Genomic DNA, 25,659 nt, shown 5'->3' with positions numbered 1-25,659 from the left:
TATCACTGGCAAGATGCGTCGAGCGCCCTTTTATTTCGCTCAGTTTGCAACTTTTCAGAGGAACAATAGAAAACGGAAAAACTTTTAGGGGCAACAAAAGATTTTAATCCTTTGTTCGTCGTAAAAGTTTTTCGGTCTTACTTTTTCAAGTTTGAGGTGCAAAAACTTGTTGTCGCAAATTCGATAAATGTGTATCTTTTCTGGTAGTTCGCGACACGCTGATTACGAATCTGAAGTTTATTTTGGAATTGGGTATCAAAAAGAAGTACTTTTTAAACTTTTCAGACAAAAAACCTATTTTTGTCGCAAATAAAAATTGCCAAAAATTGACCCCAAATCGATTTCGCCCATATGACGTGACAGGGGGTAACCGATGCTCAGGAGCCCAAATCTGCAACTCCCAGGTCCATATCTGCTTCCGTTCGGGAGATACGTGGTCTCAAAGGACCCGATAGAAATACGTGTTCTTTATAAGTGCACAATTTGGAAAACCCCCTCTTTTAAGGCCCCTCTCTTGTCCTCTCTGAAGCACCCATCGAAATTAAAATTAGACGTGGAGTAGAAGACACCCTTGTCTTTGTTATACACTTATTTCGTGTAATTATCTGACCGAGTGACCGGAAAAGGCTTTTTGTTTATATGATTTCTATTTTTTTCATAAGTCATAAATCTGGACTTTGAAGTTTAAATATTAGAAACGAGCATTAATTCTCAACAGTTCTAGTGGCGCAGTTGGTAGTGCTCTGGACTGACAAACTCCATGTCTCAGGTTCGATTCCCAGAGAGAGCATTTTGATTTTCTTTTCTTTTCCTTCTTCCATTCTGGACTTTGAAGTTTAAATATTAGAAACGAGCATTAATTCTCAACAGTTCTAGTGGCGCAGTTGGTAGTGCTCTGGACTGGAGAGACACAGACAAACTCCATGTCTCCGGTTCGATTCCCAGACAGAGCATCATGTCTGCGGTTAATGTCTAGACAGAGCCTTTTACTTTTCTGTTCTTTGGAGGGAGTGGAAGTATAAATATAAGAAACGAAGTTTTTCCAGAGGGAACCGAAATGGTGTAATTGGTTATTCCATCGTTCAGTAAGCGATTGGTTTGGATTGCATCGGTTCAAGCCCCAGGTGAGTATTCGCAAAAGGAGTTCTGACAAGTGGATAAGGTGAATCCCGAAGGCGGGCGGTCCCCCTCCTCCTGGCAGGTGGACAAGGTGAGTACCGAGGGTGACAGGTGAGAGGGGGGAGGATGAGAGGGGGTGAGGGTGCGGACAAGGTGAGGTCGCCGCCCCCTCCCCCTGACAAGGTAAAGGCGCGGACAAGTGGAGTTCGCCGCCACCCCTCCCCCTGACAAGGTTCAACGCGGACAAGGTGAGTTCGCCGCCACCCCTCCCCCTGACAAGGTTCAACGCGGACAAGGTGAGTTCGCCGCCACCCCTCCCCCTGACAAGGTTCAACGCGGACAAGGTGAGTTCGCCGCCACCCCTCCCCCTGACAAGGTTCAACGCGGACAAGGTGAGTTCGCCGCCACCCCTCCCCCTGACTAGCTAATCGGGGGTGAGGGAGTAGTGGAGAAAATGTTTTTACAAAAAAACAGCAGGATCTTTAAATATTTGTAAAGCTTTAGAAACCAGAGGCCCACCTAATGGTCTAGTGGTAAAGACTTTTGCTTTTGCATCTCAAGGTCCCTGGCTCAAACTCAATCTTTGCTTTTCCTTTTACAATACTCATGTAAAAGGAAGAAAAAAAGGAAAAAAAAGAATGATACTTTGAAATAACTTCTTTTTTTTAATGACAAATCAGTTCATGGACAGGATATACCTTCATCCCTCCCACCACAGTTAATACCCTTCAACTACCTGTCCAGAAACAGGTTATCCCTCATCAAATTATTATGCAAATACTAATCAAAACATGCAATACATATTTCATAAACATTCTTAGTGATACCTGCATCTACTATTGAGATGGTTGGGTGACAACAGACAGTTAGTTTCTATAATGTTTCTATTATTTATAATATCAGCCTGGAGGGCAGTTATTTAATGATACTAAGCAGTCACATGTACATATGGGATAAGCCTATGGCCTTTTTTCTTCACACCAGGTAGCTATCCAATTCACACCAGTACATTCTTTTTGGACATTTTTTTTTAAACATTTGGAAGACCATTTCAACATGAGGGGAAAAAGAATTGATTTCTCCTAGATAAAAATAATAACCCCATCTTACTTTAGCCAGATAGGGCTTGAATCCATAGGTTTGCTTGACGACAAGTTCCCAACAAAAAGGAGTTGGCCTTCCATGGCTGATTGCTGATTCAGTTTACAATACCATGGCGCCCCTGCTACCATCAATAAAATTGTCTTTAACTTTCATTTATTAACTAAACCTGATTTTGAATTAATTTTAGATAACTCAATTTTTACATTTTTTGCCCTCCAGTTTGAAAAAGGAAACGGTACTACCATAGCAAAAACAACATATATGTGGAAAGGTTGCTCCCTTTCATTGCTGTCTCAATCACCCCCCCCCCCCCCGCTCCGACTACCACACCCCAAATTATATACACGAAGAGTGCATTATTGAAAGTTTCTTTAAATATAGCCTTATCATGCAGCAAACCTGTGCTACTGCAAACTGAAAATTCAATTCAAAGATTCTCCCTCTTCACTTTCATTTCTCCTTCTCTATCCTTTGCCTCACCACCCCCCACCCCACCCCTGGTCCTTCCAACTACCATCCATAACTCCTGCCAATATTAAATTCAGTCACCTTATCATGCCCCCATAAAGTGTCAGTCAGTCAAGCACCACAATGTTTGTAGACCAAGAAATCAACAACCGAAACCCATTTTTAAAACCCCATCAAATAAAGATGCTGTTTTTTTCTTCTTTTTCTCTAAACAAGATAAACAAGATAAACACACAAACACCAAATCCAAAATATATAAAATTCCAATTCCCATTTTGAATATTCTTCAAATTTTGTTTGGTTAAAAAAGTGAGTGTTATTCTTTTTGGCCTTCCTTTGTTGCAATGCAAACACAGAGGTGTTTGCATTGCAACAAGGTGTAGTTTTCTATACTAAAAAGAAATAAAATCAAATAAAACTTAAATAAAAGATGATTATAGCACATGCAGGAGAAGAGTGAGAGCCCTCCCAAATACTACCGGCTTATGTATACAAAAGACCTTTTTCCGAAATCCTTTTTCCGACATCGTGGCAAATCGAGAGTTACTTTTCACCCCCGCTCCACCATCCACGCAGGAACCCACCCAGACCCCCCTGCGGGGACGATTTATTCTGTTCCAGTTTCTCATCCAAGGAGGGTAACTCTATATGGTTCAGAGCTATGTCAAAGAAGAGCGGTTTGCACGGTGACGGCTTAAAGTCCAGTGGAAATGTGGTGAAGTTGGGCTTGGCGGCCAGGTCCGGCTGGTTGGCGTTGTACCGGTCAAGCCATTCCGCCAGCGGTCGATTGTCCTTCAGACCGAGTTGCGCCATTCCTTTGCTGATGAAAGGTTCATTGGAATCTGAAAAATGAACGCAGAGAGGTTCTTGGTAAGCCATGGTTTTTTTTTTATGTATTCTTGGGTGGAGGGTATTTTCTATGGGTGAGGATAATCCGGAGGGTGGGGGAAGTCAATTCAATTAACTGTGAGAAATGTCATTGAATTAGGAACCACCTAAGGCCTATTCTCATCTTTGTAGTAAGTTTGTCACCTTGAGCTACGTGACAGTTCATAAGTGGGGGGGGGGGTATATTCGAGTGGAATTTGGGATTCAAATCCCTGAATAGAGAAAGTTTACAAAAACTTGTTAATTTGCAGTCATTTTTTGTTATTGCTGTCACAAACAGAAATGGATACCCACTTTCTATTATTTGTAGATGACAGAGACTGGTTCAATCGCAGTCTACAAGGCCAGATAAACTCTTTATATTTTGGCTTTCAATTTCTTTATTCTGACAAATTTTGATAGTACAAAAGACGGCAGTTTTGATCAGGCTTTTGATACTTCCTTGTGATCCCTGAACATCATACATTCAGCTACAAGCAAAAATAACTGTTGTCTGTCCTGTCCACCACAATAATCCTATTGTAATATTTTCAGACCCTAAGGGCTAATAGGTCTCTTCCCCCCCCCCCCCAAAAAAAAAAGGTGTGAAAAGGGGCGGTGCTGCTTCCAACCGAATGAATCTTTTCACTCATTGTTTAACCAAAGAGAAAAATTTGGGAAAGAAAACAACAGATTATTAATATAAAGGCCATATTTCTCTGAATCATTGTCTATGCTCTGATGGAATACATTTGTTCCAGTAGCAGGGTTCAATTCCAAGGTTCCAAATGGACACGGCAGTTTAATCTGCATTTTCCTGACGATCAGACCCAAAAGAGAACATCGATATGTCTCTCCACTGTTATCCCAAAGAAGAAACCTTTCAGAAACTCAAGGGTACTAAAGGATTTCTTCCTTTTAAATTAACCAGCGTCCTACACAAAATTAACAGGGTAGTAACATGATGGTCTCTGCCTGATTCCCCCTCCCCCCCCACCCAATTTCTTTTCTTAAAGTTTTGGTATTCATCCTTTCATATATAGTCCATCTTGCATTTTGCCTTTTGAAAAACAAGAATCCTTAATCTTCATCCAAAGCAGCAAAAAGTTTCTTTCCAAACACAGTACATTGATTATTATTATTATTATATTATTATTAAGTACATACCTAGAATGGAGGCCGCCTGAGCAGAGTACTTCAAGTCGTTGATATCTTGCGCAAGAGTGTCCAATTCCTCTACCTATTGATTAAATGAAACCAAAATCTAATCATGATGTCTTTAGGGAGTTTAGAGTTTAGGGAGTTTTTAGGGAGTGTCACTACCCGACAAGCCCTATAGAGTTTTTTAATACACTTCCTTTCACAAGTTTTGTTTCTTATCTCCTTCTATGTCATATGTCATACTTATGTTAAAATAGAACAAAAATCAATAAATGAAATGAAATAAATGAAATTAGTTACCTTTTTTTTTTAATTTGAGTAAAAGTTTTGTCTTTGTTGTTGTTGATATCAAATCAAAAGGAGTTTAACCCCTGGTCGACCTGGCGAGAGGTCCTACGGGGGATAATAAGTTTGTTTTTATAGAATAGACATTTTTTTTTTTTTTTTTCTTGGAAAGGTTGTCTATGTTCAGTCAGGGAATTGCTGGTAAATGAAGTCTTATATATTTACATTGGACAGGATAGCCATAATCATACCCGAGGTCAGAGTCAAAGAGTCACTTAGGGAGGGATTTCTAAAGGAGAGGAATTTTTTAAGTACTGAGAATTGTGGAGACGGAGTGGTTTCTATTGTTTGGGTAGGGAGTGGTTGTGGTTTCTATTGTTTGGTAACAATATAATCTGTATATATAAGTATACTTGGGCCTAGAACCATTTAGGAAAGGATTTTTTTAATGGAATGAGACTTTAAGTAGTAACAATTGTGAATACAGAAAGGGTTTGGTTTTGGGGTAGTGAGTTGTTGCGACTTTGTATTTCAGGGGGAGGTCTTCAATCAAAGGGTCGTTCTCGAGGTTGTTTTTGTATAACTTGGTGTTGAATTCTTCAAGTCGGGTGAAAGTAGATTTTGTGTTTCCTGCACGGAGAACGTACAAAGTAGCAATATAGGTAGGGATTTTGAGTGCGAGTCGATAAGCTGTGGTGTGGATTCTGTTTAAAATTTGTTTATTGGGATTAGAGATGGTAAGCAGGGAGATGCTCCCGTAACTGAGAATCATTTTTACTTTGGATTTATAGATTTGGATAATGGTTTTCGGAGGGAAGTTATATTTGTGTGAGAGGATTTGAATGGATTTAAGTTGGAACCAGCAGCGTCCTGCAGTTCTGTTACAAAGTAGATTAAACGATAATTTGCTATCGAAAGTGGTACCAAGGAAGGTTGCATTAGGAGTAGCAGTGATTGAGGTGTTGAAAAGATTCATTTTGGCAATATGGTTATGGTATTTTGAGTTTATTATGGAGAAATTGGCTAGGTTAGATATTGAGGGATATATTTTTGTTCTCCACATCGAGCACCACTTTTCGAGATGTGTAATTGCTCTTTTAATATTTAGTTCCGTCATATAGAAATTTTTACTGGTGCTCCAAATGGCTATGTCGTCAGTGTACTGACTATAGTTGCATTTAGATAGAGGGGGGATGTTCAAATCATTAACATATAGGGTGCAGGGGAGGGGGCTGAAAACAGCGCCCTGTGGAGTACCTGCACCAAGTGGAAAAGGTTTTGATTGTTGGTTTTTGTAGCATATTTTGGCATTGCGCTCACTAAGGAAAGAGGAAAGAAGTCTGGTGTAATTGGAGGGGAGATTAAAGTTAAGTAGTTAAATTCTTATGCCGTTGTGCCAAGTTTTGTCGAACTCCTTTTTGGCATCAAGGAAGAGGGCAGTGGTATCATGTTTTTTTATGAAGCCGATGCGAATTTCTTTGGAAAGGTGGAAAGTTTGGTTTATTGTAGATTTGTGTGCCCGGAATTAGCCTGATTGATACGGGCAAAGTGATTAATTTGCTCAAGGTGGTTTCTGGTGCGGTTATCTATAATTCTTTCGAAAATCTTACCTAAGGCTGGTAGGAGACTAATTGGTTGATAGTTTTGAATTTTGGTGTGTCTTTACTTAGTTTCGGTATTAAAATCATTTTGGCGGATGTCCACAGGGTTGGGAAATGACCCAGTCTAAGGAGTTTGTTAAATAATGGGAAAATATGAGAGTTAATGAATATCGGAGGCCCACGGAGGGGAATCTTTTACCATTAGGTCATTTATGTTGTCAAGACCAGGGGAGTAGGCATTTTTGCATATTCAGTGGCACTATACCAATCATTTATATCTATTTCTTTGAGTAGAGGGATGTTTTTGTTGAGACATCCTTAGAAGTTGGGGATAAAGCTGGTTGCATTACAGATAATTGTACGGTTTATTTTGTGTTGGAATCTGTTATCGTATGGAGGGCCATCTAAGATATTGAATATAGTTTTCAAGTATGATTCACTAAGCTTTATTTGGTCTTAAGTTTTTGTGATGAGGTTACCTACTTTATCTCTAAGGCATTCGTCTGTATTACCTGTGTTTGGGTTGTAATGGGTTTTCGATATTTCTTTAATTTTTCCAAAAGTGTTTTGGGTTTTTGTCATTAATGATTGAATCGCATTTGTTTTGGACTCGGTTTTGGTCGACCGCCGATATTTGTCTATTTATTTGTTTTTCAAGTTGGTTAATTTAGGTTTTTAGAGTTGGATCTGGGGAGATCATATAGGTTCTATGTAGTCGACGTCTGATTTATTTACTGTAAGAATATTCCTATTTAGTTTTGGATTTCTGTTTTGTTTTTAAGGGGCAGTGTTTTTTGAAGGTATTAAAGATATGTTGGGCAATGCTGTCACAATATATGCCGATGTAATTTAGCTTGTTGTTGTGGTAATTGGCAATAGTGTTGTTTGTTATGATCCCTTTTTAAATGATGTCCAGTCTGCTTTATTGTAATTATACGTTAATTCGTTATTTTGGATGCGACTGAGGTTTATGTCTAGCTCAAAAAGGAGTGGAAAATGGTCACTGATTAGGTCATCTTCTAGGATTTGAATCGAATGAGTTTTAGTTGCAAGGTGGTTTGAGGTTATGGCGTATAGTCAAGTAGTTCAGTATTATTGTTTATTGGGTTTATCCTAGTTTTGGTATTTTGGTTAATTATTGTTAAGTTGTGTTTATCACATATTTCTAAGAGGGATATGCCTTTTTCAGATATTTTGGTGCTACCAAAAATGATGTGGTGGGCATTTAAATCTCCTAGTAGTATTGTATTTTTATTAGAACTGTTTTTGATTGTGGATATGGGCTCATTTGGGGACTATAATAGCTAATAATGTGGAGAGGTTTATTGTCTCTTTCGAGTACATTTTCAATTGTTTGGGTTTGTTTGGGAGGAGGGTGGCTTTGAGGTTGTTTTTTTCAGCAATAAGTACTCAAACCATATATCGAGAGATATCGTGTCTGAAAGTTTGGTAACCAGGGATGCTAAGGTGGGAATTTGTATTTAGTTTAGTTTAAAGAAATGATATCCGGGGAGTGGTTGGCGAATATAGTAAGTAGGAGGCTTAATTTTGGAAGGATACTGTTGATATTTAGGTGGAGGAACTTGACCGAAGGAGGGAGTGTGCTTGTCATGTAGGAGATTGAGGAGGGCTAAATATTGAAGGACGGTGGAGACGTTCCATAATTACAGTTTCTGGGATATTTAAGTTTAGGTGTTTTAGTGCTAACACGGTGGCGTAACTGGCAAGGTCGTCAGATTTAATATTAATGTTGGCTGTTTGGAAGGTGTATTGTACTAATTCAATTACAAAGGTTGCGATATTAAGTTTTTTTTCAGTGACGATTTTATTCGTTATTTCAATTTTAGGGGTAAAATTGGTTACATTCGCGTAGGTTCTTTGTTCTTGTTGTTTGTTATTAGCTTCAGTTTTAGCTTCTTTAAATTTTGGGCATCCTTTGTAAAGGGCGACATGAGTCCCTGAGCAATTGGCACATATTGGGTTTTCTTTTGGTTTGGGACAGTCTTTAACTCTGTGGTTTTTGCCACATCTGAGACATCTGGTTTGATTTTTGCAAGTATGGGGGGTGTGTCCAAAGAGTTGACATTTGAAACATTGAGTGATTTGGGGGGGTTCGTGGTATTCTTCTGTTTTGTGTTTAGAGTATCCTAAGTAGAAACCTTGTTTGATTAGGGACTGTTGAGGCTCTTGTTCTTCAAACGTCATTTTTACTTTCCAAGCTGTATTGTTTGTGGCATGACTAATGGGTCTTTTAGCTTGTATTGGGGTGTATTCTTGGTCTTTGAGTTCTTGTTCAATATCTTTGATTTGAATTTCAGGGTTTATGCCACAGGCTACTACGGAGAAGTTTCTTTGTCATACTTTTTTGGGGATTCTTGGTTTGGGGTTGCCTAGTTAAGTCTTTTGATTCCATCGTTTCAGGAGGATATTTGCAGTTTTAGGGTCATGGGGGGTGATTAGGATGTCGTTACTACGAAGACGGTTTATATTTGAGATCATGGCATTTGGTTTTTCTTCATTGATTAGTTTAGCAAGTGTTTATTGGGTTTTTTGATAGTTCTGGTAAGATTCCTGATACAATGATTGTTTGAGCGGACTTTTTGGTGGTTGGTTTGGAGATGGGTTTATTTCAACGTATATTGGACGTTGTCTTTTTCTGCTTTTTTTGTACAGGGATCCAGTCATTAATGTCTATGTCAAAATCAGAGAGGTTTAGGTTTTTGACTAAGGGGGCGGTTACAGGTGGGTAAGGGGTTGTCATATTGGCAAAACAGCCCCTCCCTACGGGTTTTAAATGGCTTTTATACAATGAAATTGATCATAAACTTTACTTACTAGAAAGAATTAGTCTCCAGCCTAAGACGGCGGACGTAAAGAATAGGAACTCCTTTTGAAGAGACACACTATGAATCGAAAGTGTACTCTGCAGCGTTGTGTTGGTATCCAAGGAGGCGTACGTTTTGTAAATGGCGGGTAAGTCATAGAGTGAAGGATGATGGGGTGGCGCTATGTCAAAAAGCTAACTGTTGATCAATATAGTCCACAGAACCCTAAGGAAAGGAGAGGAATGCACAAGAAATAGCCAGTTTTCTTCAAAGTAAGTCTCGTACATTTAGCACAAAACATAAAAAACTAATTAGCAACTAATTCCAACAAAGTTTAGACTGTGATTGAAACTTTACTGGTGGAAACATAAATATGTATTTTTATGAACCTTTCTTTCTTATGACTAACCTTGACTGTATATTGCAGCTTTCCAGCATAGCTGGTGTTTTTCCTTCAAATGAGTTTTCTTGAGTCATCTTTGAGTTTTCTGATCTTGACAACAATCAACTGTCTTTTTAATTTACCACAACCCAGACCACACTAATTGGCAACTCTTTCCAACAATCTAAGGCAACAATCATCAATTTAAGACAACCAAATTACTAATTACAAAATGATTCCAACAAACTAAGGCACCGGGTCTCATTAATTTAGCACAAAACAGACCACACTAGTTAGCAAATCATATCAATAAACTAAGGCAAAACTTATAAATTTAATACAAACACACCACACTAACTACCAACAAATTATCACAGTACTCCTCTTCAATTTAGCACAAATAGACCACACTAATTAGCTACTCATTCCACCAAACTAAGGCACAATGTCTCTTTAATTTATCACGAAACAGACCACACCAAAGTACCGACTGGTTCCAACAGGCTAAGGCACCATGTCTCGAACATTTAGCAATGATCTTTACAAGCAACTGTTGAGAGGACAAGACTGATGTTCATGATACTGGCTTACAATGATGTTTCCCTTGAAACTTAATTTTTCTCCAATTTCTGTTAAATCACCTCCAGATAGCACTTCCAGATCTCTCTGTAGAGGACAAGCTTGAAGGATCTTCTCGTATTTGGTGGACTTGAGATCTTTACCAAACAGAACGTTTCCTCTCACGGTATCATTTTGGATCCAAGCTTGTTGAGCAACATAGGCCAGAGATCTCTGATGAAAGGAGAGGAATACAAAACAAATTAGTCATTTTTCTTCAAAGTAACAGCAAAAGTAAAAAAGTCAAACCCTGTTAACAACCAAACTGTCAGCCGTGAGACAAAACATGTATACTCTTCTAGAGGGGCAATTTGTGAAAGAAATGAAATTTTATGGTCAGATCAAAGTTATTGGACACTGGTTTGAACAACTCTCAAAAAAGACCTCACTAAATACCAACTCGTTCCATCAAACTAGGTACAATGTCTTATTAATTTTAGACAACAAAAATACTTATTACAAATTCATTCCAACAAACTAAGGCAACAGGTTTCATTAATTTAGCACAAAACAGACCACACTAATTACCAACTCATATCAATAAACTAAGGCAGAACTTATCAATTTAATACAAACACACCACACCAATTACTGACTGGTTCCAATAGGCTAAGGCCTTATACATTTAGCACAAAAATGTCTCCTACATTTCTTATTAAAAACTAATACCAATAAACTAAGGCACCATGTCTCAATAATTTAGCACAAAAACAGACTACATCTCATGCCAATAAACTAAGAAACCAATTAGGTTCATTTTGATGTTGTCATGGTTGCTTGGAATGAGTGGAATGTGTCACTCTGTTCAAACTATATCATGGAACTTGTTCAGCCTTTCTGTAAGAATAGTAGTTTAGCACACAAAAAACATCAAATACCAACTGGTTCCAACAGGCTAAGGCACCATGTCTCATACATTTAGCACAAAAACTGACCACACCAAATACCAACTGGTTCCAACAGGCTAAGGCACCGTGTCTCGCACATTTAGCACAAAAACTGACCACACCAAATACCAACTAATTCCAACAGCCTAAGGCACCGTGTCTCATTCAATTAGCACAAAAACACACCACACCAATTACCGACTATTTTCAATAGGCTAAGGCACCGTGTCTCGTACATTTAGCACAAAAACAGACCACACCAAATACCGACTGGTTCCAACAGGCTAAGGCACCGTGTCTCCTACATTTAGAAATGATCTTGACAACAATCAACTGTTGAGAGGACAAGACTGATGTTCATGATACTGGCTCACACTGATGTTTTCCTTGAATCTTACTTTTTCTCCAATTTCTATTAAATCACCTCCAGATAACACTTCCAGATCTCTCTGTAGAGGACAGGCTTGAAGGATCTTCTCGTATTTGGTGGAGTTTATGATCTTTCAACCACTTGTTCTAAACCTGATCCAGCTTCATTACAGACATCCAAGACTCACAATTTTCCTTCAATTTTCTTCATCTTCTTCTTTCACCTGAGACAGTATTGTAAAAGATAAGAAGATTTCATATATTGGAAAGCAGATAGACATTGCAACTAGACTCATTTTTATACACTCCCTTCCTCCCCTCCCTCCCCCTGACTACCTAAACAACCCTGACTGCTGCCTCATTGATATAACAATATATAAACAAATGTATATGATTGTGGTTTAATGGCAGAAATAAACGAAACAAATACCAGAGCTTAAATATTTCTGTGTTACTATAGTAAACTGCATACCCAAACGGAAGCATTACAGAATCTTCAATGTCTCAGACCTCCAGCAGGATGTTACAGTCACAGTTCATGGAGTCTCCTTGTGAATCAGTGTGGCCAATGCAATGCTGTAAAGACAAATATCAAAGCAATATGTACAGTATATATATACCTTTGGTGTAACATAAATTTAAGTATTTTTTTTAAAGTAGTTTTACATAAGATCATCTTTCTGTTTGCATATGCAGATACCTTTTTGATGAATGTTTACAAACATGAATAAACTGTACCTCTATTTGTTACTAAGTGCCTGTTTATTTTTAATACTTGCAATATGACTCTTTAATGAACCTTACTAGACATTGCTATCAAACCTATGGAGTACTTCGTAAAATGCCAAAACTTCCTTTGATGTATATTGTTCACTATAATGGTCAAGCTGATTGAAAGGAATGAATTCAACACAATTTGAGAACATTTCATCAGTCAAACAATTTGGAGAGCATGTTCTAGTTTAAACAAACTTAGCAAGCACATTCATGAGGAACTGGAAAATTGAAAAATGTCTGAAATAAACATCATTCTTGAAACGAGAAACTTGACAAGTGAAATAAGGACCAACACTTAAGCTACAACAAGTACACTTAGCAAAGATGAAAACTGGCTTTTCAGCCAACACACAAGTACCAACAACATATTAGTATATTCATGGTAAACCATCATGTGCTTCCATGACTTCTAGCACCTGTGTAATAATATTCTATATCAACAAGGACAGAGATACTATATATTGTACTTATCTCTCAATACTCTTAATATGTGTTTACCATGAGTTGTGTTCCTCACAGCTTTCAATCAATGTTTTCAAATTGAAAACCAAATCAAAGACAATTACTTAACAATGAGAGGTCGACTTAGCAAAGTTTGAATTCGGTTTAATAATAATCAAAGTTTCAGTGAAACAGTTCTGCAGACCATAAAATCATGCCTTAGGCATCAAAGAAGGCTATGATCTGATAAAGATATGCCAAGAGTTGGACCAATACTGTTAAGCCTAGCTTCAGGTCAAAATTATGCTAGTTGATCAAATTAATACATGTATATCAATTTAGTTGCCTACGCTACAGTAGGTAACATCAGCTTTCATGGAGACTGTTTTCTCCATACTTGAACCATCACTAACATCAATTAGACCACAGAGCTAGGCCTAATTGCTTGAGAATTTCATTTTACAAAGTACTGTTGCTTGTATAAGAAGCCTAGGATAGGCTAGTTAGTCCTCATCTCTATCTAGCCTTCGCTTTGGTAGGCTAGCCTAGGTTTCCCATTTTCATTTGGTGGTAGGCCTAGCCTGGGGCCATCTGTTCCCTCCCCTAACAACGTTATTTTCCTCCCACTTAAAAGTTGAACAACTTACATTAACATTTTCAGGGGAGTTAACTAAGGTTTTTCATGGGAGGCATATTGGCTAGGCTATGTGGAAAGAATAGATGTTGTAAGTGGAATAACTGTAAGAAAAGATTTAAAGGGAGAAAGGTAAAGTTAAGGGTGAAAAATAACACGGTTAAGGAAACTAACATACTATTTTCAAGGGAGGAGACTGTTGTTCTGTAGGCTCTGACTGCATATTCTTGTAGAGTAAGCTAAAGAAAGTTGTGATAGTATGAAAATAGAAAATGTGACCAGGTATCTTCCTTGTGTAACTGTTCAGTGACTGGAAGATAAAAAAGTGTTTGTGAATAGGCCGGATTGTTTGCATAGGATTGTATGCGAACATGGGGTAATATACATGCGTGGAATTCATAGTGGTAATGGGTCGGAGGGAGGAAACTATTGTTTTTATTCTTGGAAGTTGGAGAAGAAACCAACGGACTTGCCTGTCATGATGGAAAAAAAAAGGAAAGAGAGCTTTCATCCTAAGCTAATTTGTCCGGCTGCGAGTTAGTTTCTTGTGGATGTGTTACTGTTATTGTTAAGTGCTAGATGGCATAGCCTAGGCTATGGTAGGCTACTCTGGTAGGAATTTAAAGACATTTAGGCCTAGGCTAATTAAGTTAGGCCTAGCCTAACTGTACTAGCCTTAACCAGAAAGTAATTAGGCCCAACCAGCTAGGTCTAGTATTTTGTCGGAAGATATAAAGTGACCTACTTTACTTACGTTAATTGTCTAGTGAATAATCATATTAGGCCTAGATTAGCATTCCAACTAGTATAGACGCCAGTGTATACGTGAGCTAGCCTATCGTTAGGCCTAAGCTATACTATTATATGATAGGCTAGCGTAATTTCTCACGCTCGCTGACTCAAACAATGTGAAGTACTAACTTGCTCCATAAAACTACAAAGTGGCTATTCTTACGACTGTTCGTAAGAATAATTTCCGATTACGCATGCGCAGTTGCTATTTTTATGACAGGAGTACTATTTTTAACGACCAGGAGTAACAATAATTTCCGGTTAGTGTTTGGGTTAGGATTGGGGTTTAGGGTTAAAGTTAGGGTTACCCCTACTACATGCGCAGTTGCTTTATTTAATTTACTGCGCTTGAATTCGCCTTTGTCGTAAGAATAGTTTATAAATAATTGTTACGACTAGTCGTAAGAATAGCCACGGCCATAAAACTAATACACAACCTTCGAGCTGGCGAATATATCTGCCATTCACATTCTTTGGCAGTTACCCCCCCCCCCCCCCATACAGAATAGGCTACAAATTACAATTACGTATGAATTGTTAGCCAACGGCTGCCAGGAAGCGAACTGCACGTACTGCTCGTGTAACCTTTCGTGAGCTTTATATACAGATCATAATTCGCGCTCCGTTGCTTAACCTTTGACCACGACCGTGTGCGTCTATGGCAAGCCATGTGGGACAAACACCGCATAATATATCAACGTATTAATTGAAAAAAAATAAACTAGCAATGACATGCTAGATGCATATCCATTTGGAATCATTACATTTACAACGAAACAATTCAAATGTTCTCATAACATAGGCCTAAGGTCATTAAACATGTTGCATGGTCAAGATAATTTATTGAGTTCGCTGCGAATCTCGTCACAAAAGTTGTTTTAATGACCAATATATCATTACTCGAATGGGTTGGTCTGGCATTAGGCCTAGGCGGGACAGTAGGCGTACTGTCATGATCAACCCGGGGGGGGGGGGGGCGAGGGTGTAGGTCTGGCGTATCCATGGGACAGACATTCTAAAGATAATAATTTACACTTTTTGAGGGGGCCGGACTCTTGGGGCGAATCTTGACATAAAAATGTCAACTTAAAATTGTTTAGCTAGCTGCATGAACATTCTCAGATACAACACATTTTGGCAAAAACTGCTTGAATTTTGTGATAAAATGTCACATTTGAGATTTTTTAGATAAACTGTCTGAATTTTTAACCCATTCCCCAATATAAATGAAGGTATTAAATGAAATTCACTGTTTCTCTGATCCATGTAGAGGTTTTGTTCTTAAAGTACAGTCTTACCTTTTTGTGCAGAGTTCTAGAGCATCTGTTCCTTATGCATGTCTTGAAGTAGAGGTTGGGTAAAGGAGAGGTTTGCTAAATTTTAATAGAATCAAAAGTTATATCTACTTCAGTTGCTGTAACTGTATCTTAGGTGCCCCCCCCCCTCCCTCTGCCAGCTAGGTTTCATCTAGGATGAACCACTGGTGCTGTGATCGAGTGGATAAAGGCAATGGCATTTGAAGCAATGAGGTTTGGCAATCAGGAGGTTCTATGTAAGGTGGGTTTATCATCCAAGAGCAGTCTACAGTTTTCCCATCTGAAATGAGTTTCTAAATTTTATATAAAATGTTGAATTGGAAGCCACCCGTAGTGTAAGTTGTGATCCATACGCCTGTGCGCGGGCTTCTCCCACATTTGTGTTTGGTTAAGCTTTGTAAAAATAACTGCTCATTATTATTATTACAAGGGCCGTGTAACCCCATTCTTATCTTTGGTATGGTTGGAGGGGGTATCTGCATTTGTTGGATGTGTAGTGCAATTGGACACCAAGATCAATTAAGAAACAGAAAACCACATTTACATAATGTTACAGCTCTGATATAAATCTTTGCTTTATAAGAAACTCAAAGGACAGCCATTTATTTTACCACTCCGTGGAAGCTGGAATCCTTTTTATTTATCAACAGCATACATACACACCATAATTGAATGATAATTAAACAGTAACATAAAAGATAAAAGTACTAAAACTGAAAACATGATAAGAAAATGACATCCCTTGATCAAAGTACAGTGAACTGGAGCCTCTGGAGAGAGATGTATACTAATACAAGCCTTTTAATTAGGTTGTGATATTGTGTGTTCAATCACATCTGTAATAATCAACAATGTGGGTAATCATTAATAAGTACTCATTTGAGTGTGAAAATAAAGCCTACAGGTTGTCAAATAATTCATTGTTAACAGTTAGATCATATAGCAAACAGAACAAGTAGCTACAAAGGAACGTACTTCCTTCATAAAATATCGCCCCAAGTGTCTTGCAGCATATATTATGTAACTTAATTATACTCAACTATCAGAGTGAACAATAGAGTTAACAACTCTACAGTAAAGGCTACCATTTGAATACTGTACTATTGTTACGCCCTGGGTTGTTCGGGATGCGTGTACCCCGTATTTAGAATGCGCCCAGGGCTACTAAGAATATGTTTTCCCGTTTTGTTTGAATAATTTACCCTGCGATTTGTTGTCCATTCATTCACCATTCCATTTACTTTTGTTTTATTATGCAGGTCTCTTTTGCTCTCCCCGTCGTCTGCCATCACCAGCATTCCAGGCATTCGCTCTTTTATTACGAGAGTTGTTCTGTTTACCGTTTATCTATTGTACTTTCACTTGCTCTCTTTACCTTGTTTAATTAAGACGTTGTTTTTCTTATGTATTTTGTTTTGTGGACACTTAATTTATTTCGTTGAAGTTCGGGCAGAGAACTGGAGACCAGCGGTGAGCAGCACGGCAATTAGAGTATAGTATTATTTTAAAGGCAAGGTTCATTTATTTTAGAGAGCGGGTCCGGGAGTGAGGGCTGACTACCGGGCGCGATTCCTTTTGTATTGTACAACTAATAATTTCCCGTCCTGGTTGGCTTCTTTGCATGTTATAGACTCCGGAGGTAGGGTCAAATTTGGGCTCTCCCCGGAGGTATTGCAGAAGTTAATCGGGGCGGGACCACATTAGGCAGTATTTGTTTAGTCTGCCGTTGGCGCCACGTGTCAGGTATTCACTCTCGTGATTCTTAAGAGCCGTGCTGCCCACGCCCTGGTATGTAGTGTATTTGTTATTTATTTAAACTGAATCTCTGCCCGGAACGTTGTTTGCTTTTATATTTGTGTACGGCAGAAAGTCACTGCCTTATTTTTGTTAAGTGTATGTTTAAAGTTAATTAAGCTATTAAATTGTTGATTTGAGACCCAGTTCTCTTTAACTATATTCTTCTCTCTTTTTTGTGTATTGGTTCAAGCCCTGCTAGCATAAGTCTTCGCCTCCCCCCTTCCCCTGCCCTGACATCAGGTGGCCTTCAGCTGCCTGATTTCCCACGCTACCGCTCGGCCGGGGTACAAGGGCGTTACAGAAATTGGTGTCAGAAGTGGGATTATTTTTGTCACCCCACCTCCCTATTTCAAGTTTGCTGGCAGGGCTTTGGAGCCCCATGGTATTTGCGAGTTATTTTTATTTTGACAATTTAATATCATACCAAGTTTCTTTACCTTTAAGTAAGCCTGGTTTCTGGAAGGAGGCGAGATGGCTGCACGACGAGAGAGCGAGGGGGACTCTGTGGAGAGGCTTATTGCCGAGATAGAGGCACTGGAGAGAGAAGCTGAGGTTTGTCAATTTAATCTTACCAGGGATAGGGATTGGTTATATAATAGGGGTACTTCGCCAGGCAGAGGGGTTCGTAATTCAAATGCCTTAGGTGACTCGTTCCGTAAACCTATTATTATGCCAGATAGTTATGATGGGAGAAGAAAGTGGGATCATTAGCTGACTCATTTTACAGTCTGTGCGGAGATTAATGGGTGGACGGAATTAGAAAAATCAAAAATCCTGGTAGCTAAGTTAACTGGGCACGCCCAGGAGGTATATATGGGACTATCATCTACAGACCGTGGTAGTTATGAGACCACTGTAAACGCACTTTCTAGATTTTTTGCTCCAGCAGCCCTGACTAGCGCTAGAAGGGCAAAATTAAGATCTAGAGTACGGGCAGAGGGTGAGACCTTACCTGGGCTGTGCTCTTCAATCCGTCGGGAAGTGATAGAGGCTTATCCCGGCCTTGATATGCGAGCACATGACAAGTTAGCTCTAGAGTCTTTTTTGGGTGCTTTACGTGACAGGGATGCTAGGATCAGTGGCGTAGGAAGGTACTTTTGAGTGGGGGGGCTGAAGATTGATGGCCGGCCTGGGGGAGGGGTCTAAGGTGAGGGGAACACCCCCTCCCCTTTGGAATTTTTTGCATTTCCAGGTGGTCTCAGATGCAATTTGGTGCAATATAGCACACTTCAACACCCACTCCGTTTTGTAAACTTAATTTTGTATTTTCACCTGGCCTTAGATGCAATTTGATGCTCCAAATGAGATTTTTTTCTCATTTGGAAATGAAAAGGGGTTTTCTGACTTGCGAAGTGGGGGGGGGGGGGCGGAATGATACTTCCGCCCCTCCACATTTTTCACTGGCACCCCCCAGCCCCCCCCCCCCCCCCCCCCCCGGTTCCTACACCCTTGGCTAGGATTGTTGTTCGAAGGGGTAGACCCAAGACAATAGAAAATACTCTGCATCTTGCCCTTGAGGTGGAGGCTATTGACCAGGCAGAGGGAGTGATGAAACCCCGGCGTTCTGTCTATACTGTTTCGGCATCGTCGGATACGGTTGGCGGAATTACTGAAAGATTGGATAGGCTGGAAGTACAATTGGGAAAAGGTTTGGAGGACAATGCTAGGTTAAGTCAATTTGTTCAGCAAGGTCCGCCAGCGCCACCCCCTTTGACTGGGTCTGGTCCCATGCAGTGTTGGAGGTGTGGGCAGTTAGGTCACATTAGCCGGTACTGTCCCTCTAAGCCAAGTAGACAGGGATCGGGAAACTAGAGTCAGTCGGGGATGAGGGGTGCCCCTCGACTGAGCAAATTGAAGCCCTGCAACGTTTTGGAAATGGGGAGAAGGTCAAGTCAGGGGGAGCTTTGTGTGCAAATATATGTATCTCTAATACCGAGATTGCTTTTTTAGTAGATACTGGCACTGGTACTACCATCATTAGTGTTCAGACATGGGAGCATTTATGCTCTGCAGGTAATTTGGCTCCACTTACTGAGACGGGAGCCAGTTTTGCCGATGTTGATGGTAGGCCACTCCAAGTAAAAGGTAAATGTAACTTAACCTTCAAATTTCACACCCTGAAGATTCCAGTGCAAGTCCTAGTTGGCGGTATCACTGCCCCTGGTTTACTTGGAATTGACTTTTGAGAACATGAATGTTTGATACAATTGGGAGGTGAACCCCTATTGTTTGTTGGTAGGACCCGCTTAGCTGTTCCTCTTTGTGAGACTCCGCTGGATCAGCCAGTTAGGGTAGCACTGGTTGAGACAGTCTTTATCCCTGCAGAGAGCGAGATTATGGTGTCAGGGGTGTTAGAATTGATGTATGGAGTGACCCCGGGGAAGCTGAATGGGCCAGGCCTACTGGAAACTAAACCTGGAGTGCCTGAAAGCCGCCATGTTATGGTTGGACTTGCTTTAGTTGATACTTCTAGAAGGACTGTCCCTATTAGACTATTAAATGGTACTTCGAATCCTGTAACATTGTACAAAGGTACCCATGTAGGCATAGTTTCCCCCATTGCCAACGTTGTGGAGGTAGATGAGGTAGAGAACAATTATACCAGTGGGTTACCGGCCGAGATGGAAGATTTGCTCCATCGAAGTGGGGAGGGTGTACCCGATTGTGAGCGTATTCGTTTGAGGCAGTTTTTGCAGGATGACCGTAGTGTGTTCTCTTGCGAAGGTGACCCCTTAGGAAGGATTGGGTTGGTTAAGCATTGCATTGATACGGGTGATGCAACCCCAATCCGACAGCTCTCTAGGAGACTCCCCTTTCATAAACAGGTAGAAGCACAGGCCGAAGTGAATGAGATGTTGACGCAAGGCGTCATTTCTCCTTCTAAGAGTGCGTGGTCCTCCCCAGTGGTACTAGTGAAAAAGAAAGATGGCTCTTTGTGGTTTTGTATAGACTATCGTAGGTAAAATGACGTTACTAATAAAGACGCCTTTCCATTGCCTAGGATAGATGATAGCTTAGATGCATTGTCAGGGGCTAAGTGGTTTTCTACCCTTGATCTAAAAAGTGGGTACTGGCAAGTCGAAATGGACCGTAGAGACAGGGAGAAGACAGCCTTCTCAATGGGTAGTGGTCTTTATGAGTTTAATGTGTTACCTTTTGGATTGTGCAACGCCCCTGCCACTTTTCAGAGATTAATGGAGCAGGTACTTCGTGAGTTACATTGGCAAATATGTCTTATATATATCGATGATATCATAATATATGCCACCACGATAGAGGAGCATTTAGTACGCCTAGGAGAAGTTTTCGACCGATTAAGGGGGCAGGGTTGAAGCTTAAGCCTTCCAAGTGTGACTTGCTCAAAAAGGAAGTCAAGTATTTAGGTCATATTGTCTCTGATCACAGGGTGGGTACCGATCCCAGTAAGATCGAAGCAATCACAGATTGGCCCCATCCCACAACACGTACTGAAGCAACTAAGGGGATTTCTGGGACTGTGTTCCTATTACAGGAAATTTATTAGGAAATTTGCAGAAATTGCCAGTCCCCTACATGCACTAACAAAGAAAGGCCAAAGGTTTCTGTGGTCTGAGGAGTGTGAAGAACGATTTCAGACTCTGAAATCTAAACTGATGACAGCTCCCGCATTAGCCTACCCAAATTTTAGTCAGATGTTTATCCTTGATACTGATGCTAGCAATACAGCAATAGGGGCTGTGTTGTCTCAGACCATTCGGGGTGAAGAACATCCTGCGGCCTATGCCAGTCTTACGCTAAGCAGTAGTGAAAAGAAGTATTCCATAACACGTAGAGAGCTTCTTGCTGTTGTAACTTTTATTAAGAATTTCTGCCACTACCTTTATGGCAGGAAATTTTTGTTTCACGGATCATGGCTCCCTCCGTTGGTTGTATAACTTTAAATCCCCCGAGGGTCAGGTAGCTAGGTGGCTGGAAGTGCTGGGCACATATGATTTTCAGATAGAAACTAGGCCTGGCAGAGTGCATGCCAATGCAGACGCTTTGTCGAGAAGTGATCCCCCCATGGTGCATTCCGGAGCATTGCCTGCCAACCCTCCGAAAGAGACCCCAGGGTTATGTAACATAGTTACGGCGGACTCTAATTAGGTTGAGAGCTGTACCAAGGAGCAGCTCAGGGGGTACCAACTAAAGGATAGTAATATTGGGCCAGTGTTGAATTGGAAGGAGAGTGGTTCTCGTCCTCCCTGGGAGCAGATTAGTGGGTTAGATAGGGCGGCAAAAGCTTACTGGGGCCAATGGGACCTGTTAAGCACACTATCTTCTAAATGAATGGAAACAGTTAAAAAGATAGTTCATACTGTTCCAGTCTTTGATACACTGTGTATGAAACCGGTGGGGATTATAAAGGTAGGTTTTACACGCTTCACCATGATGTAAGAAATATAATGGTAATAAAAGGAATATCATACCATCACAGAATATATAACATTAACTCAAAGGTCACTGTACATCTTGTCCTTTGATGTTAAAGTCTCACTATGCATTCCATCTGGACGGTCTGAATAATAATGTTTTGGAGGTTTCTATTCTCGCTCGTTCTCTGAGATTCAGCCAAAATATTTGGCAAACAATGCACCTACAAGATTGTCTGCTTATTAACTACACAATGGTACCAAACTAGGGTTAGGGAACAGTTTGTTCGTGTTTATAATGGAAGGCATAATGGGGCTTTATACCTAAATATCACATGAAAGTAAGTACAAACAATGAAGGATATTCATCAGAACACAACTACGAGGCAAGTTATAATACCAACCAATTTACTCAGTTTTGAAATGTAAGTAAAAACAGAGGAGCTGTGTGCTATTCATGACCAACATTTTTGTTTGTGTTTACGTCGTATGAAAAACTCAAAATACCCATATCCGAATGGATTTAAAGAAAAATTGATACCATAGAAAATAAGTTGACAGTCGGGTCAAGTAGCTACTAGATAGTTCCCTAAAAACACTTTAAAGAGTTTTACTTCAGCACTGTCGAAATGGGTGCAATTAGTCTGTAAATATATGATGCTTGGCATGGCAAAACATGGATGGGACAGATATTGAGACTTTCATATTTAGAGAGGACAGAAACAAACAAACAAGCAGAGACTTAAAGTTGAATCCAGATGTCCTTTTATCACTGAATGGAGAATCGGTTGAGAGAGCATTTCAGAGACGAAGCCTGAATTGAAAGCTAAAAGATCAATCAATTTTGTGAAGTAGCATTTAACGTACTACACTTTTCATTCAATTCTAATTACCACCAGGTGAAGGCAATATTATGCAATATTTCTGTACGAAACCCTTGGTGTATTTCTCCCACTCCGACCCACGCCCAAAGAGGTGCAACTTCACATGGCTAATTAGCCTGATCACCTCTGTCCCTTCTGCTATATGAAAAGTCAAGTAAGACATCTTGATCCTCTCTTACATTTGATCTTTCTGTGGTTTTAAGAATTTTGCATATTTTAAATATTCAGGGTGGCATTTAACCCCCCACTTCCCCACACCCATCACCCTTCACCACCAAGAAAAATGAAAATGGATGAAGTAAACAGGGTGAGAGAGAACTTCAGCTGCTACTGATGTTTGTTCTAATAATGTCCTCATAGATAATACAGAAACCTCAAGTCTGCAATATAAATCCACCGTGACAAAATGATGATATTTCGGTTGCTTTTATTCCCAAGATGCGCTATTGTTCTTGTTTTGTTATTAAATTTATTTCCTATTCCTGTTGGCCTGGTTACAAACCGTCACGAGAATCCGACAGTGGCGCATCCTGGTCGACCGAGTGGGGAAGGAAAACCAAAACTTGCAACAACATCAACGACAACGACAGAGTAAATACAGACTTGTGACACGTTGTGATCAAGTTGTGACAACGTCACAGCAAAATCACATCATTGTAGCAAATGCCCAAAAAAATGGCTGAATTAAGAAAGAAAACAGTTTCTCCTTTCTGCCCTCTTTTTGGTCGAGGCAACATCCCAGTTTGGAGAGAAAGTCAAGCAATTTTGGGGGATCTAGTTTAAGGAGATTGAAGAAAGACAGGGTTTAAAGGTGACATGCACTACTGTAATTTGACTAAAAGTGGAGCTATATTCCATGCAGGCAATTTAGATTAAAGGAGCACCTTTTTCCCCATTTTTTTTGTTTAAAACTGTTTGTTAGCCAAACACTAAAGCTAGAAACAGTAAAAACATGGTAAAGACTAACGCTAACAGCTAATATGGACATAGTCGGAGGTTAAACTTCCTCTTTGTGTAATTTCTATCATTTGAACATCAATTATGGTCGTATTTGATATGGAATACATGGTTTGGTTTTTTACTGAGATTTTCCAAGCTGAATGCTACTTTAACTGAACAATAAACATAGAGTCTGGCAGGATCAGAACCGATGTTTTCAGAAAATCTGGCAAATCTAAAATAATATTCTTTGAGAATCTCCTGGGTATTAATTCTCTAAACTATAGTTTCATTATCTTCTTTTATTTTTTTTCTTTCTGATGTTCAGCAAAGATACACACATTACAATAAAAACATTTTTTCATGCAAAAAAAGGGTGAAAGTGAAGCTTACGAAAACAATATCACTTCAAAAATTATTTCAAAACAAAACACTCAATTGAAAAGTAAACAAAAGCTGCAGGCAAGTCTTTCAAACATGTGTGTCTAGTCAAACCAATCCGAAAACAACTGCAATTTGGGGGGTGGGGATAGGTGGGGGGTAGAGGTTGGGTAGAACAGCACTGATCAAACCGAGTTCACCAACAAAAGTAAAGCAAAGCATTGATTTATGACTAACATAAAAGGTGACATGATTTCTACACTTAAAACCAATCACTTTGTGTAATCATTAATGAAGAATGTCAAAACAAGCCATAACTGAAAGATATTTGTTTCCGAGTAAGCTGGCTTTAGTAAGTTGAGATTGATCAATTAGTTCGATCTTATCAATGGGAGTTTGTTCAACCTATTGATTTTAACATGAAGTGCAACTCCAGTGGCATGTCCAAGTACTAGCTTCAGTGTCAATTTACCCACACATTTTACTGGGTGGAGTGGGGTGGGGGGAGGAGGGGGGAGTGGCTAATATCTCAACTTTTCCCCGTAGCTCATGTACTTTCTTGTGGTACATTCACTGATATTACTTACATAGAACCTAACGGAAGGAATGTCGAGACCATCCGTCATTTTCACCACACTTTAATAAGTACACATGAATCGTATCCTAACGACTGTCACACCAGGCACATTGATAAAACAAAATTGCCCCCCCCCTCCCTTTTATTTTCTCTCTTTCTATTACTTAGTGCTTGTTTTGGATTAATGATGAAGATTTTTACAATTTTTCTAAGCAACGATACTTAAGTTTTTGGCAGCCCATTTGTAGGTGCCGTCAAGATAATGCTTAATCAAATAACATAAAAATAATTGTTGGGATTGGGGGATAGGCCAGCCAAGCTACTGTATTACCTAACTACAGACAGAAAAAAAAAGACTTTCTATTCTTAAGTTAACTGGTACAAAACTGGATCAAACTTTACCATATTATTAGATCTTGATCAATGTTTACAATATTACTAGAGGGTCATCGGGCTGATACAGGTGGTTTACTCTCGAACCAGTGTAAAAGCTTAAATGAAACAGGACACTGTGGTGCTGGTATGAGACGTGTTAGAACACAACAGGTAGCGAGGGCGCTTTATTCTGTCCTTGTCTACAGTAGCATACCCGTACAACTGCTGTGTAACCCTACACCAACTTATTACGGTCTTGTCCACAAAAAGCCTTATCAGCTGACATACTACACTACTTAGTCGGTATACTTTATACTAGTATGCAAATGATAAACAATCTATAAACAGAAATAGGTGGGTGGCTCTGCTCTTCATAATCTAAAACAAGAGATATCCTTTAAGAATGTGGACTTACTAGATAAATGCAGAGGGGGTGGGGAGAAAAATGGAAGGTAGAGGGGGCCAGAGACAAGGAAAATTCCAACGCACCTGTGTTCTGCAAGCATCTCCATTAGTTATACCTGCCAGAACTTCAGAGATGGGTCCAGGGTGCGTCTAATTCCCAAAACGCTCTTGCCTAATCTGAAATTCAAAGAGTAAACATCCTCGTTGGTAATATTATAACACTTCTATTCATAGTCTCTCTGCCATTAAGGATGAGGCATTAAA

General features: G+C 39.7%; 1 protein-coding gene across 32 annotated transcripts in view; it reads right to left on the bottom strand.

The window, feature by feature from the left end:
- Positions 1-1,702: 1,702 nt before the first annotated feature.
- Positions 1,703-25,659, bottom strand: part of LOC139964167 (uncharacterized) — a 55,418-nt gene continuing 31,461 nt past the window's right edge. For 28 of the 32 annotated variants that reach the window (XR_011791868.1, XR_011791883.1, XR_011791880.1 and 25 more), the window contains 7 exons: positions 25,480-25,572; positions 12,159-12,262; positions 11,716-11,910; positions 10,454-10,604; positions 9,441-9,655; positions 4,726-4,798; positions 1,703-3,533 (listed from right to left, as the gene is read on the bottom strand). The gene's annotated coding sequence lies outside the window, so the exon portion shown is untranslated. Of the gene's footprint in view, positions 3,534-4,725; positions 4,799-9,440; positions 9,656-10,403; positions 10,605-11,715; positions 11,911-12,158; positions 12,263-25,479; positions 25,573-25,659 lie in introns of all 32 variants that reach the window. The other 4 variants (XM_071965547.1, XM_071965548.1, XM_071965549.1 and 1 more) reach the window with 4 other exon arrangements.

The sequence above is a fragment of the Apostichopus japonicus genome, chromosome 22 (genome assembly GCF_037975245.1).
Source record: "Apostichopus japonicus isolate 1M-3 chromosome 22, ASM3797524v1, whole genome shotgun sequence".
Lineage (NCBI taxonomy): Eukaryota > Metazoa > Echinodermata > Holothuroidea > Aspidochirotida > Stichopodidae > Apostichopus > Apostichopus japonicus.
This window is presented reverse-complemented; position numbering and strand designations above follow the sequence as displayed.